General features: G+C 41.0%; 1 protein-coding gene across 4 annotated transcripts in view; it reads left to right on the plus strand.

The window, feature by feature from the left end:
- Window positions 1-1,374: 1,374 nt before the first annotated feature.
- The window catches only part of LOC149250163 (protein THYLAKOID ASSEMBLY 8-like, chloroplastic), a 94,376-nt gene continuing 78,912 nt past the window's right edge, over window positions 1,375-16,838 (plus strand). For 3 of the 4 annotated variants that reach the window (XM_089458923.1, XM_089458924.1, XM_089458925.1), the window contains exons 1-2: window positions 1,376-1,652; window positions 2,001-2,062. The gene's annotated coding sequence lies outside the window, so the exon portion shown is untranslated. Of the gene's footprint in view, window positions 1,653-2,000; window positions 2,063-16,838 lie in introns of all 4 variants that reach the window. The other variant, XM_089458926.1, reaches the window with a different exon arrangement.

Raw genomic sequence — 16,838 nt, forward strand, 5'->3', positions numbered from 1 at the left:
GAGTAAAAGAAATTGAAAACTTATAACCTTGCCTCCTTAAGGTAACTCAGGGGTTGGGTGCATTACATGATCCTCCTTTACTTTTGCTAAGTTCTTGTTCTTTATGTTAAACAAACAATCATTTGTATACTATTTTTTTTTTACGTTGCTAGAAAATTATAGGATTCTTCCTTCTTCTCTAAAATGTCCATATGATTCAAAGTTTGTGTACCAAAAATTTTGTCTTCCTTTCAACCTTTTGAGTATTTTCATAATTTTTCATCATTTCTTTTTCCACGAAACTTTTAGTTATGCCTTAGTCATTACTTCTATTCAATTTGTGATCCAATTCAAGTATTTTATGTCTTTTTAGTTCAAAGATTCAAGGATAGTTTTATTGCTTCCTCAAGTGTCTATAAATAAATAAATTCAATTTGTTTTCGTATTGCAAAAGTGAACTTTAATACATAGGCATAACATCATTTCCTTTAGTATGTAATATTATAATTAATATTACTATTTTTCATGGAGATTCTATCGTTAATCCATGTTTTAATTATATTGTATGTGTTTTTTAGTCTATTCCTAAGAGTTCAATTTAACATTGCGTGCTTTATATAATCTACTAGCACACATCTATTTTAATTATATTGTATGTGTTTTTAAGTCTATTCCTAAGTGTTCAATTTAACACTGTGTGTTTTATATAATCTACTAGCACACATCTTGATATAGTTAGAATGGAAGTAAGTAGTCATTATGATTTATCAAATAATGTATTTTTCCCATATATATTTACATGGATTGCATTGTCTACTAAGATTATCATGCATTGTCTAGCACATTTATATGATGGAAGAAGATAGATCCACCCGCAATGGGATGATGCCTATTTATTTGATGGAAGAAGACCGATCCACCCACAATGGGATGGTTATCACTAGGAGCGACAGATCCACCCATAATGGGATGGTGCTCATTTATTGGATGGAAGAAGACTGATCCACCCACAATAGGATGGTTATCACTAAGAGTGACAGATCCACCCATAATGAGATGGTGCTCGTTTATTGGATGGAAGAAGACTGATCCACCCACAATAGGATGGTTATCACTAGGAGTGACAGATCCACCCATAATGAGATTGTGTAAAACTCGCTCCATATTGGACGCCCCTTAAGAAATTTAATTCTCCCACAGTGACTTAGATCCTCACCAATGAGATTTAAACTCACAAATGAAATTTAAACTTATAACAAAGAACTAATCCACAAACAAACCAAGCAATCTACAACCGCTAATAAATACTTTCTTAAATCCAACCTCATACCAAAATTCTTTGCCATATACTTCCAAAATCTTATATTAAATTAGCTCTTTGTACCTGCACTTCAAAAAACCATAAGATATCCTTCCCTCAAAGTCCCATGTGTCACATACACGGTCCAAAACTATCCTTATCATTTTGCAATTTCTGCAATAAGTCGTTGCCATTGTAACTCAGCATTTGGGATTGTAAAATTGAAAGTTGCATCAATATCTTAAATCCTTTGTCAAAACTCTGAAAGATTGTAGATAAGTTCCATTCAGCACAATCGAATCACACCTTACTGCGCCTTCCACAGGGGTGCGAGAGCCACACACAAAAAAGGGATGCGAACGATTGTTTCCAGGTCGGTATTCAATTTTCCTTTTTAACTTGTATTTTGTACAAAAAAATGGGCGCATTTCGTCTTCACTAGACTTGACTCTAGACAGAATTTTGGGTGAAAACTGATCTTACATGACTACAACTGTCGTTACACGCTTTCACATCCCCTCACGGTTTCTACTCCCGCGGCCTTTAGCATCCATTCGTTATTTTTCATTTTTATAAACAGCTTCCTTTGTAAATTCTGTATAGTTTCATGAAATCGTTAGTTTGGCAGTTGCTGGTAATGACCACTGAGGATTTCTTGTACTGTAATTGTGGAGAAGTAGATTAATGGAGTCGTTTTACGACACAATGATTCCTTGTTCAGGTTTGCATGGATTCCACCTGCTGACTGGCCACAGGGAACTGGATTATATAACACATCTAATGGTAATTATTTATCTGGTTTATATTTGTATTTTTTATGTGTGCTTGTTTGTGTGGGCTTATTCTCAGTACAATGCGAAAATTGCAGCTGGCCTGCAAATATTTTTTGCTGTTTACTGTTTTCTCAGTAGATGATTTTATATTGCAGTTGTAGTTGAGATGCATGTTTTTGTTGGGTTTCTGCTCACGGACAATTATGTGTGTGTGTTTTCCGGGTTTTAGAATTCTTTAATTTGCAAAGTCCGCTTTATACATTTGGATTTTGAATTTTGGGAATTCGGGTTCTAAAGCTATCAGGGTCTTGAAAACAAGAAGTTAGTCCAGCTGCGAGGAGCTGAGCCCTTCACAAGCCCCTGGGAATGTCATGAGACACAGAGGGGAGCTGGAGCTCCTCGTCTCACTAAGGCATGAGAAGGAAGAAAACACCTGTCCCATGGACACGTCCCCCTATCTTCACGGATGGTTCTCTTTGTCTGGGCAGACGCATGCCAGGTCCTGGGTGTGGGACACCATCCCTGATGAAACTAGAGGGACATCAACTTGCAACGATATAAAATATATAAAATTCTGATAATGGCCGTTTCATCTCATTTTCAGTATTTTTATTTTTCAAGGTCTGATTTGTGCACTCCATGCCCAAATTTTGATTAAGGCCTGATTTGCATTTTCTGAGGTGATATGTTTTAACTTTTTTTATTATCAGTAGAATTGGTAGACCTATTGCCTGTTACTAAGGAGGCCCGAGGTCGAGTACGAAGGACTGCCCCTATACTCCTGAGCCTAATGCAACCACCCCACAAGGGCCCCCATATTGGTCGACAAACAGTTTTTGATATGGGACGTCCACCATTCAGCTTAGGTCCACCATTCAGCTTAGCCTGATGGGCTGAAGTGATATGTCTTTTTTAATCAGGAGAATCAGTAGACCTGCCACATGTCACCAAGGAGGTCTGGGATTGAGTCGATGGGACTGCCACTATACTCCTGAACCTAACACAGTTTCAAACCTGGGCAGGGCCCCAATATTGGTTGGCAAACGCATTCCAGTGTGGGACGACCACCATTCGGCCTAGCCTGATGGGCTGGACTTAATTGATATGTTAGTTGATATGTAAGAATCTGACCTACATAGTTCATGCCCAACTATAGATGATATGGAGGCTTAATCTATATATTTTATGTTTAGTTGTACAAATTTTGGATGTGTGTTTTCTGTTGCCTGGCAACCTGTTACAGAGATCCAACCATTATGTCTGTGTCAAAATATTGACTATGTAGTAAGTACACCTACTAACTTTCCTCAAGATTTATATTTTCCACAACTTTGTAGTTGTAACTTGTACCTTTCCTATGAAATTTTGTCACAACTTTGTAGTTGTAACTTGTACCTTTCCTATGAAATTTTGGCACAACTTTGTAGTTGTACCTTTCCTCTGAAATTTTGGCAGAGCCATATAAATTGCAGAGTGGAGAGTTTGTTTTTCACAGGTTTTACGTTGTCTTTCGCTTCTTCTTTTGATTCACAATGAAACAATAAAAGTCATGCCAAAACCCTAGATCTATTCTAGGAATGCATAAACAAGTAATATAAATCTAGGTAGCTCCATGAACAAGCCAAATAAATGATAAAATAGACTGGCCATGCCACATGTACAAATCTCCATCTATTTGAACCCAAGAAAGTGGGATGAACCCGCCAAGGCTCCAAGCATGTGAGGAACAACCACCGAAGTTCCAATGTCCACCTTTTGCTTCCTTGATAAGAGTTAGACCTATGGAAATATGTGCTAGTCCAACTTGTTACCTCTCAGGTTTTCTCTTGGTGCAAAAAGCCCCTAAGCACAAGTCATGGAACCCCAGGGGAAACTTAGGCAAACTACCCACCATCACCTCTGTAGTCATGCCTTTCTCTCTTTAGGCTAGAAGCGTTCTACTAGTCAAGGGTGGAATCCCTGTGGAAAACTAAGTTCAAGCCATTGTAGAGTTGAAGGGAAAATGAACTCAGTTTTGTTTCTGATCTAGCGTTTATGATTAACAATTTGATTTCCAGATTTAAATCAGATTTCAATAAACCATTTCCAGATTTATAAATCAGCATTAAACTAAGGCTATAATCAGAGTTGCGGGGAGTGCTCCCCCCACCTGAACCCGCTCCCAATCCGCGCTCCCGATAAAAAAATTTGCGCTCCCTGCCAAAATCGGGAGCGATATCGGGAGTGTCGCTCCCATCGCTCCCGGAGCGAAAATTACAGCTCGGGAGCGATCGCTCCCGAGTGTTTAATTTTCGCTCTGGGAGCGATTCGAGCGACGCCGGGAGCGATCTGGGCGGAAAAAAAAAAGTGGACGCGAAAAAAATTAATTAAAAAAAAAAATTATGTTTTAAAATGACTTGGGGGCAAAAAAAAATTCATTGTCACTTGAATGAGTTGAGGAGAAGCTCGAGAGCAAGAGAAAAGGAGCGAGGAGAAGCGAGGAGCAAGGAGCAAGCCTGCAAAGAGGTTAGTTACGTTAGTAATTTAGTATTTTAAACCTTAGTTAGGTAGTAATTTAGTATAGTTTAGTTAGTTTAATTTAGTTTAGTTTAATTTATTTAGTAAAAAAATCTTGAATCTAAATAAAATTAATAAATTAAATTAATTAATCTAAGTAAATTAAATTAATTTTCTCATTCATATCCCCATTCCCATTCCCATTAAATTTTGCAGATTCAAAAGCTTACAAATATCAAACATCATGGACCTGGCTATATTTCTTGGCATTTTCCTCTTCTTGGTCCCTTTTCTGGTTATTATGGTGCTGGAGAGTAGGAAATGGAGGGGCCAAAATGAAGAGGGGGATGAAGAAGCTGGAGAAAATGGATTTGATGAAAACCCCGGTGAGGAGGAGCTGGAGGAGGGTGAACATGACTCTCAAAAAACTAAACAAGACCAAACCCCCTTGTGGAAATATGTTAACAGGCCTGAAGCAGGGAAAGGGGGTGGAACCACTAAATTTCATTGCCCCCATTGCAACAATAATTACACAGGTTCGTACACCCATGCTAGAAAACACCTCTGCGGGAAAAGGCCATGGGATGGAGATAAACAAATAGGAATCAAAACTTGTGCAGTTGTGTCAGCAGCAGATAGAGCCAAATACATAAGGGAAGAGGAGGAAGCCCAATACAAATCTAAAAAATCAAGGGGTTTCTTTGAACCAAGCTCACAATCACAAGCACAAAGAACTCCTTCAGCATCCTCCCAAGGCAGTGGATATGGAGGCACAGGGTCACTAGCTTTAAGGCGTAGAACCATATCAGATTTCCTTGATGAGGGGTGTAGGAATGATGTGGATTCAAAGGTTTACAGGTTTCTCTATGCATGTGGGATACCATTCAATGTTCTTCGCTCACCTTATTGGCACGAAATGGTTTCTGCCATAAATGATGCCCCTAAAGGATACAAGAGCCCTGGGTATGACAAGGCAAGAACCGTTGGACTTGATCATGAAAAAGCAAAAATATCACATTCTTTGAATAGAATGACAAGTTCTTGGACTGACCATGGGGTGTCCATTGTATCTGATGGATGGACAAATGTAAAAGGCAAACCATTGATAAGTGTTCTTGCTGTGTCTGTTAGTGGTGCCATCTTTCTAACTGCATATGATTACTCAGACAAGTTCAAGACTGCCATCAACATTGCAGAAGCATTACTTGAAACAATTGAGCGTATTAGGCCATACAATGTCATCCAAGTCATCATTGATAATGCTCCTAATTGTAAGGCAGCGGGAGCAATTATTGAGGATAAATACCCCAACATATTTTGGTCTGGATGTTTGGTTCACACATTGAACCTTCTGATGCATGATGTTGTCAAGAACAAAAATGCACAATACAAATGGATTGGTGATTTGTACAAGAAAGGCAAACAAATGGTAAAATTTATTACAAATCATAGCAATACTCATGGCCTTTTCCGCAGTCACTCGAGATTGGAGTTGTTGAAGATTGCGAAGACCAGATTTGGTAGCTATTACCTCACCTTCAGGCGCCTTTTGAAGGTAAGAGAGTCATTGGCTAGCATGGTATCAAGTCCACATTGGTAGGTATTAAAGGAAAGGGCTACAAATGCAGCTGATAGGCGAGGTTTTGAAATGGTGGAGGAGGCCGCTCTTGATGGTCAGTTTTGGTCAAGTGTGAGGCAAGTATTGGATTTCACCAAGCCCATTTATCACATGATTCGGTTTGCAGATACAGATAAACCAGTGATTGGCGAGGTGTATGAGCAGATGGATACCATGTTGGGGCAAATAAAGTATATTGTTCATAACAGAGATCCCGACTTGTACAAAATGATTCACGATTTTGTGTGTGTACGGTGGAGTAAACTTAATCTTCCACTACATTGCTTGGCGTATATCCTTATGCCAAAATACTACTCTACATCTTGGTTGGGCCAACCTGCACCAGGGGGTGGGATTAGGACCAAACCCCATTTAGATGCAGAGGTAACTATTGGATATTTGCAAGCATTGGAAAATTTGATACATGACAGGGAGGAATGTGCAGCTGTGCGCCTTGAAATAGGCAAATACTTCAGTGGCACTGGTTTGTTTGGTACCTTCCATGCAATGGAAGACAGAGACAGATTTGATGCTCTCACATGGTGGGAAACATATGGCGGCCATGGACCTTTGCCAAAATTGGCAAAAAAGTTCTATCACAGGTTGTAAATACTTCTTCTACAGAGAGGTGTTGGAGCACCTACAGCTTCATACATAATGTGAAAAGAAATAGACTCAATGAAAACTGGGCAGAAAGCTTGGTTTATGTGCACTACAACTTGAGGTTATTGAGTCATTACTGTGATCGGGGTTATGAGGATCCCACATATAAAATTTGGGACAACCACCCAGAGGAAGACAATTTGGAGGATGGCACTATACATCTTGAAGAACTGGAAGAGGAACTTATAAGGGATGAAGATGAAGCAATTGCAGCAGCCATGCCACCTCCACCATCCAGTAGCAGTGCTCGAGTTCCGAGTCTTGTTCCTTTGCTGTCGCCCGTCCATCTACACCTCACGTGGAGGGCATGTGCCTTCTAGTTCTGGTCGTCCGTCTGTGCGGGAGACTCCTAGAAGACCACCACGACCTGCTTATACTCCTGGAGACTCTCGTGGCAAGGGCCACATGTAGATTTATAGTTTACTTGTCTTTTCTAGTTTCTATTAGTTTTCATAACTGTTGAGTCTTGAGTCCTTGACTCTTGACTCTTTCATATCATAATGATATTTTTTGTAAACAATATATGACTATGACAATGAAAATTTGAAGTTTGAAGTTGGCAATTATAACTCATTGGTAATGATTGTGAATTATGAATATGATGCTTCGTGAAAGACTAAAGTTGTTTCATTTCATTTCATTATTCGTGTTTCATTTTATAACATTTCATTTCATGTTAATAGTTAGAAGTTAGAACTTAGAAATATCTAAGATATTATTTCTTGTAATGGTTAAACTTAGCTTACAAGTATAACTTTGGTGATCAATGATGATAAATGTTATATATTGAATTTTCAATTTTGAGAGCTTGAAGATGAAACTTTAAGATTGAATTTGATGAATTATGATTCACGAGACTTAATATGTTGCAGTTGTAATATGTATGTTACTAACTTGCGGACATGGTTGATGAAGATTATAACTTCTAGATGATTGATGTGATATGGTTCAATGATCAATCTATGTTTTTTTTTTATGTTTTTTATATCTAATTCATCATTCTACATGTTTCTGTTGAGATATATGTATCAAAAATTAAAAAATATAAAAAATATATATATTTTTAAAAAATCGCTCCGGGATTCGCTCCCAAACCGGGAGCTTCTGAAAATGTTGCTCCCGCTCCCGTTTTCGCTCCTGCTCCCCACTTTCGCTCCTGCTCCCAAGTAACATTGGCTAGAATTAACAAATCACTTAGGATTTTAGGGCTAAAAATCAACAATTTGCTTTCGAATTTATGAGTCAAACATAAGATGTAAAATTTAGATGCAAATGACTCCTAAATGCAACCTGTTTTAAAGTTATTTACTGCTGTGATTTTCATATTACTTGAAACAAAAAATTAAAATGGAAATATTAATTTTTTTTTGGTTGGTTTGGAGCTAAGAGTAGTGCCTAATTCTGTTTGGGTTAATGGGGTCAAGTTGGTCTCTTAAGAGGGTTGTTCTTGATGAAGATCAGGTGTTATAGGCCACCAAGTGATGCGCATAACATCAGATCTCTAATTTGGTCACTAAAAACCACAGATTTGATGGGGAAAGGGTCTATGAAAGATCCACTTTCAAGACAACACTAGGTTAGCCCTTGCCTAAAGATTGTCTACAATGCAATAAACCAAGTGATGTTAAAGCATACTATTTTCCTCTTTAAAGCAAGCAACACAAAAAGAAATAAGGAATATAGAAAAGTCTATCGCTCCTAATCTTTACCAATGTAACAATTTTTCTCCTTAATGGCCCTTAAGTTGACTTTGTCATCCACAAATCTGTAATGTTAGCTTCCAATATTGCTCCAAGAACAAGATTCACCTCAAAAAAGACAACCGTTTCCATAAAACTTGAACAAGAGAATGGACAATTTTATTCCAAGGCTTTCCGACAATAATTACAATATAGAGGAGCGTTTTTCTTATAGATCTATGGCTTACAAGTACAACTACATCAATAAAACAACAATAGATCCATAACTAACCCTAGATCTAAGCTCAAAAAGGTAATATACTCCAACTAACTTGAGAGGACAATGTTAACCAAAATATTTTATGGTAGACTAATGCCACAGGTACAACTTCAATAGTATAGATAGCCCAACGAGGTGGATTCCCTTCTCAAAATAATACAATAGATGTGGTCAAAGCATAACTAATTCCCTCATTAAGGAGGTCAACCCAGTCAAGATGTAACAATATGCCTCAAATAGCTCAAATAGACCCCACACATATGGTTCCAAGTCATAGAGAGAGGGCCACCCCTTCAAAATGCTCCAAGGTAGCCTCAACAAACTCACACGTGTGGATAGATGCCATGGAATGAGGGCTGCTCCCTCAAAGTACTCCAATGTCCCCTCCAAAGATGCGAGTGAAATAGGGAGACATGTGGCTCCAATGCATGTTTCCATGGCCCAAGAAGCAAGCCAACCCTTCCAAATGAGGAAAGGATGGCATGTGTGGCTCAAGATGACGTGGAAGGCATCCATCGCAACTCCCAATGCATAGTCACAACACCCTAGTTAGAATGATGCAACACTCTAGGTAGCCACACAACGTCCAGTGGAGTGGTGCCACTTCAAATTGTTGAGTCATGCCTCAAAATATGTGCCATTAGGTGGTGAAACAAGTAGTGACATCCTTTAACTTCTTACTAACTCAGTTAATTTTTATCCTTTTATAAGTTTACCCATGGTGGGAATGTTATTAACCACTATTACATGTGACAAGCCCTAAGACAAGAAGCATTTTCTAGGACTCTAAGTTAGGAGTATGCGATGTGATGGATGAGATGTTAGGGAAAAGGGTATTTTCACGAGTTGACTATAATAGCCACATAGGATGAGTGTATAGGTCTTCTCCCTTTTTCTAGCTTTCAAGAGCTAGGGGCTATGATTTCATTCCACGTGTCTTTAGAGAGGCAACACTTAGCATTGAGTTACCATTCCTTGAGCCTCTTTTTCTTACAACCCTTTATTGCCTTTTTCTTTTATTTACTTGGTCATTTTCTTTAGATTTTCCTTTTTGACTACAAGACTTGGGAAATTGGTTTTTTTGCAAGGTGTCATAGCTCAAGCTTTAGAATTTGACTTTCGCTTTTGGCTCCATTGACCTTGATCATTTTAACTCTTTTGACTTTGTTTAGGATTTTCATAGATGGGAATTTCTTTTCTTTATTTTGGGCTTGGCTACATGACATATGATAAGTCAACCATGGAAGGGAACATGATAAATGTGCGTGGAAATAATGGGAAGATGACATGGTGTGAAAGATGGTTAAGAAAGATGACATACTACGCTTACCGAGGTCTCTCATAGTACAACTTGACTCAAAAAGTGACAACTTATTGGAAGGAAAAATATGACCTACCATGGTATAATAAAGAAAAAGACAAGAATTGAGAGCTTTATGATTCATTATCAAATTAAACCAATGTTTACCATGCTCATCAAATTAAACCAATGTTTACCTCATTATATAACACGTCTAATGGTAATTATTTATCTGGTTTATATTTGTATTTTTTATGCGTGCTTGTTTATGTGGGCTTATTCTCAGTACAATGCAAAAATTGTAGCTGGCCTGCAAATATTTTTTGTTGTCTACTGTTTTCTCAGTAGATGATTTTATATTGCAGTTGTAGTTGAGATGCATGTTTTTGTTGGGTTTCTGCTCATGGATAATTATGTATGTGTGTTTTCCGGATTTTAGAATTCTTTAATTTGCAAAGTCCACTTTATACATTTGGATTTTGAATTTTGGGAATTCGGGTTCGAAAGCTATGAGGGTCTTAAAAACAAGAAGTTAGTCTAGCTGCGAGGAGATGAGCCCTTCACAAGCCCCTGGCAATGTCACTGAGGGGAGCGGGAGCTCCCCCTCTCACTGAGGCATGTGAAGGAAGAAAACACCTGTCCCATGGACACGTCCCCCTATCTTCACGGATGGTTCTTTTTGTTTGGGCAGACGCATGCGACGTCTTGGGTGTGGGTGATCCAGGTGGATATTGGTGGCCACCTGCCAAGTCCACTTGGACCCCCACCATTGTTTCTTTTAGCTTTTCAGTTTCCTTAATTGTAGCACAATTTACTATTTTTAGCAGTTTTCGCGTCTTGAACTTCTGGAGCCGTTTTGAGGCCCTAAACAACGTTTTTTGGGAAAATTGGGAGCAACATGGGTCCATGGACCGATGTTGCTCTTCCCAAAGTTGTAGTTCTTGGATAGATCTTTCTAACGAGATATTGTGCGCGTCAAACGGAGATTGTATGCCAAAGTTACGACCCCGGGAAGTTGATGTACCAATTTACCCAAACGGGGCCCACAATTTGGCGTTTCATCTTCTAGGGTTAGGTTTTTGGATGTTTAGGGTTTTTCATTGTTTCTCAACAATAAATAGGCTTTCGAGCCTCATTGTAACATAGTTTAGAGGCATGTAGCCACCACATCTCTTCTTAGAGATAAACTACCATCGCCCTAGCTAGTTTATTTCCATTTCTGTTTGTAAGCATATTTCAGTATTTTACAGTAATGAAATGAAGTATTATTTCTGTTGCATCTTTATATGTATTGTTATATCTGTAATTTGTTGCGTTCCTGTTTAAATTCGGATCAGTGGTATCAGAGCGGTCTGTTTTTTCTCTGTTTTTCTTTGCATGTCCCCAACGAGGTCGGGATATAAGGAGTTAGGGCTTGAACTGGTCGAAACTTTGCAAAACTAGCCTCGCAAATCTTGACGGCCTCCCATGGCGGATGAAAAGAAAGACGAGGGGGCAGGAGATTCTATCAAAATCTTGCTTGAAGAGGCCCTTGAGCAACAAAGGAATGCGATGATGGACAACTTTGCCCAGATCCTTCAGCGGCTACCCAGGGGCGACACATCTACTTCCAGCAACGACTTTGGAAGTGCCACACCCTTTAAGGTACAAGTTAACTTTGACATTCCCATATTTGAGGGTCAGATAGATGCAGACACCGTAGATAAATGGTTAAATCTGCTAGAAGAGTATTTTTCTGTTCATGATTTTTCTGACCGGGAAAAGATTACTTTCGCTCTTCTCAAAGCCGTCCCCCACGTCAAGGACTGGTGGGAAATCTCCTGCAAGCAGAAGGATGAAAGTACGACCTCACTGTTTTCAGCTGCACCCACTTGGAATTCATTCCGGACTGCCATCAAGGAGCAGTACTACCCTGTCGGAAGCTATGAGGATCGATACATAAAGTGGACCACGCTGCGGCAGGGAAGGGACCAAGACATGCCAGAGTTTACTAATATTTTCCATACCCTTCGCACAAAGTTGGGTATCAAGCATTCGGAGCAGCATTTGGTACTCAAATACCGCGGCTGCCTGCACAAGTACATTTAGGAAGAAATAGAATTCCTGAACATCTCCTTGCTCGGCACGACATATTGATATGCCGTCAAGGTTGAGCAAAAGTTTAAACAGAAGAAGCAAGACTTTGAATCTGCGAATCCGAAGCAAGGGAAAGGTGCCCCCAAACCATAGAATAAAGGACAAAGCCAAAGCGGGGCGGCCCAAGACAACCCGCCAAAGCTGCAAGCAAAGAACAACGCTGTGAAGCCGAAAAAGGACACAGGAGAGTGGTGTGAGTTCCATAAGAGCTCTACTCACAACACAAGTGAGTGTCGGGTCAAGCAGTCACTGGTGGTTGAGCTAAGGGTTTCAGAATCGGATGCATGTTCTGACTTTGAGTCAGAACTCGACAAGGGGAATGACAAAGGGAAGCAGATTATCGATGCGGAGCCCAATGCCACTGTTGCCACCACAAAGATCCAGAAGGAGGAACTCGAAGATCCAGAGGAGGAGGAGCGTCTCTTCCGCTCCCAGATGTGGGTAAAGGGCTCCCCGCCACAGTTCATTATCGACAGCGGGAGCCAAAAGAACCTCATTTCGGCAGAGGTCGTGAAGCGGCTGGGCTTATCGACCACAGCACATCCACAACCGTACACCATCGAGTGGCTTCACCAAGGACAAGATCTTCGTGTAAACTAACAGTGTCGCCTTCCATACAACATCAAGCTCTTCACGGATGAGGTATTGTGTGACGTTGCTCCCCTTGATATTTGTGATGTATTATTAGGACAACCATACTTGTGGAAGCGAAATGCTGTGTATGAATGAAGGCCCCGTGCTGTTATTGTTACTGTGGGAAATAAGTTGTACAGGATACCGGAGGTAGCATTACCTATCGCCATCTCTTTGGTTACTGCAAAACAATGCAGTAAGCTCATTTCCAAAACCAGGAAATTTGTTTTTCTGATGATATGCCCTCAAGGAAAGAAGAAGACGGTGGCCACGACCTCTAGACAGAGCCCCTCCGCACGACAACTACAGATGGACAAGGTCGTGGAGGAGTATGAGAACATCTTCACCTCCCCCGCAGGGGTTCCTCTGCACTGTCAGGTCAAGCACTCCATCGATCTGACCCCAGGTGCGTCGCTGCCCAATGGACCAATCTATCGTCGCTGCGTTCTGGAGAACGATGAAATCAAGAGGCAGATTTAGCCTTTAGGAGCTGTTGCAGAAAGGTCACATCTGTCCGAGTTCATCGCCTTGTGGGAGCCCTATCATGTTGGTATAGAAGAAGGATGGGACTTGGAGACTCTGTATTGACTATCGGGCGCTGAACAAGATCACTATGCATAATAGGTACCTGATCCCACGAATTGATGACCTCTTGGATCAACTGAAGGGGGCAAAATATTTCAGCAAGATTGATTTGAAGTTAGGATATCACCAGGTACCAATTGAACCCTCTGATGTGTGGAAAACTGCCTTCAAAGCCAAGGAGGGCCTTTTCGAATGGTTGGTTATGCCTTTTGGATTGATGAATGCTCCTGCAACTTTCATGAGGCTAATGGATGGCATCTTGTGGTCATTCACCAACTCATTTGTAGTGGTATACTTGGATGACATCCTGATCTTTAGCCAGAGTTGGGAAGAGCACCTCCACCACATTCGATAGGTTCTCCAAACACTGTGGCAACACAAGTTATGTGCCAATTTGGAGAAATGCACTCTTGGCATGACCCAGGTTCAGTATCTGGGATACATTATTGATGAATGGGGGGTGCATGTGGAGCCAGCCAAGATCCAAGTCATTCGGGATTGGCCATCTCCAACCACTCTGATAGAGCTTCGCAACTTTCTAGGTCTTGCCAACTTCTACCGCAGGTTCGTGTTCGGATTTTCTCATATCACTTGGCCCTTGAGTCAAGTCACCAAGGGAGGAGCGAAAGCAAAATTCTTTTGGTTTGAATCTCAACAGAAGGCATTCACAGAGTTGAAAGATCACCTCTTTTCAGCACTAGTGCTTGCATTACCAGACTTGCAACAACCATTTGAGGTCAAGACAAATGCCTCTGACTATGCTATTGGGGCAGTCCTTACTCAACACGGGCATCCAATGGCATATCACAGTGAGACACTTTTAGACACAGTCCGGAAGTATCCCACTTATGACAAAGAGATGTATTCCATTGTGCAGGCCTGCCAACAATAGAAGCATTACATTTTGGGGAAGGAAACGGTCATCCACACAGGCCCAAGGGAAATTGCAGAATGATCGCCATCAGAAGTGGTCCACATACCTGCAACAGTTCCATTTGAATATCAAGTATAAGAAGGGCAGCACCAATAATGTTGCAGATTGCCATAGTCGACCACCGATCATGGCGTTAAACATCGTGCTCAATTCTTGTGGGCACGAGACTTTTGATTGGCCACTTATCTACAAAAGCAACCCAAAATTTGGCCACACATACCAGACACTCTTGGAGGGTCAGCATGTTCTAGATTTCCACCTCTAGGATGCCCTGTTATGCCACCTGGGTCACCTTTGTGTTCCTTCAAGCAAGCGTGCCAAGATGATTTGGGAAGCACACTACAGTCGGGTTGCTGGGCATTTCGGGGTTGAGAAAACGGTGGCAGTACTGCAGAAGTATTTCTATTGGCCGAATCTTCGATAGGATGTCAGGAAGTACATTAGATCATGAACTGCCTGCGCCATTGCCAAACCGACCTTCAAGAAGCAAGGCCTCTATACTTCACTGCCTACCCCTAGTCGACCTTGGGAATCCATCTCCATGGATTACATGTCGGGCCTTCCTTCTACTAAGCATGGAAACGAATGTGTTTTTGTGGTCATCGACAGGTTCTCGAAGATGGCCATTATGGCGTCCTGCAAGAAGAATATCACAGCAGAAGCCACTGCTAAACTATTCTTTGAACGAGTGCGGGTACACTTTGGGATTCCACAGTCTATCATTTCAGATCGGGACAGCAGGTTCCTCAGTACATTTTGGTCTAGTGTCTAGTCGATGTTGGACACCAAACTCACTAAGTCCACCGCCTTCCATCCTCAAACTAATGGCCAGACAAAGTTTGTGAACAGGATGATCGTACACATTCTGCGCATGTACAACTCAAAGCATCCACGCACATGGGATGAGAGCCTCCCCTATGTTCAACACAGCTACAACCGAGCTCTCCACAACTCCACTGGCCACAGACCTTTTCAGGTGGACTTGGGATTCCAACCACTATGTCCCATTGATGTGGCCATGCCATTTGTAGCTACTCACGCAGATTCGGCTCATGTCTAGTCCGAAATAGATAAGGCAACCAACTCCATTGAGCACATCCAACATCACCAACAGGTCCACGACATTCTGGAGAAATCAAATGCCAAGTACAAGCGGCGACATGATCAACATTGGGTACCACACAAGTTTCAGGTGGGCGACAAAGTCTAGTTGCATTTGCAAAAGGAATGCCTTACCGGCGCCTATCGGAAACTCAGACCACTCCGATATGGTCCTTACACCATTCCCAAGGCTGTGGGAGACAATGCATTTGAGCTCAACATTCCTCCATTCCTTGGCCTACACCCAGTGTTCAATGTGGACCGCCTTCGGCCATACTTTCCACCATTACTAGACACACCCGAAATTGCAGAACAACTCACACCCACAGAGTTAAATCCAGATTGCATGGAACAAGCTACAACTGATCGGATCATGGACACACAGATCAAGCACACTCGCTATCCAACTGTATCGAATTGTCAAAGCAGGCGAACTCCTTCACCAGGGCAAGTGGCTCACCAGGGGCCAAGTTCAGTAGAAGCTTCCTCATCTCATGGAGGAACTCAATGCAATGGGGACCATTGCTTCCTAGGGGGGGGGGGAATGATCCAGGTGGATATTGGTGGTCATCTGCCAAGTCCACTTGGACCCCCACCATTGTTTCTTTTAGCTTTACAGTTTCCTTAATTGTAGCACAATTTACTATTTTTAGCAGTTTTTCGGGTCTTGAACTTCCGGAGCCGTTTTGAGGCCCTGAATGACGTTTTTTGGGAAAACTGGGAGCAACATCGGCTCTTCCCAAAGTTGTAGTTCTTAGATAGATCTTTCTAATGAGATATTGTGCGCGTCAAATGGAGATTGTATGCCAAAGTTACGACCCCGGGAAGTTGATGTACCAATTTACCCAAACGGGGCCCACAGTTTTGCGTTTCATCTTCTAGGGTTAGGTTTTTGGATGTTTAGGGTTTTCCATTGTTTCTCAACAATAAATAGGCCTTCGAGCCTCATTGTAACACAGTTCAGAGGAATGTAGCCGCCGCATCTCTTCTCAGAGATAAGCTACCATTGCCCTAGCTAGTTTATTTCCATTTCTGTTTGTAAGCATATTTCGGTGTTTTACAGTAATGAAATGAAGTATTATTTTTGTTGCATCTCTATATGTATGGTTATATCTGTAATTTGTTGCGTTCCTATTTAAATTCGGATCAGTGGGACACCGTACCTGATGAAACTATAGGGGCATCAACTTGCAACGATATAAAATATATAAAATTATGATATGTGTCGTTTCATCTCATTTTCAGTATTTTTATTTTTTAAGGTCTGATTTGTGCACTCCATGCCCAAATTTTGATTAAGGCCTGATTTGCATTTTCCGAGGTCATATGTTTTTTTATTATCGAGAGAATTGGTAGATCTA

The sequence above is a fragment of the Pinus tabuliformis genome, chromosome 7, assembly GCF_031772625.1.
Source record: "Pinus tabuliformis cultivar Carrire ecotype Pingquan chromosome 7, CPIR1, whole genome shotgun sequence".
NCBI classification, from domain to species: Eukaryota; Viridiplantae; Streptophyta; class Pinopsida; order Pinales; family Pinaceae; genus Pinus; species Pinus tabuliformis.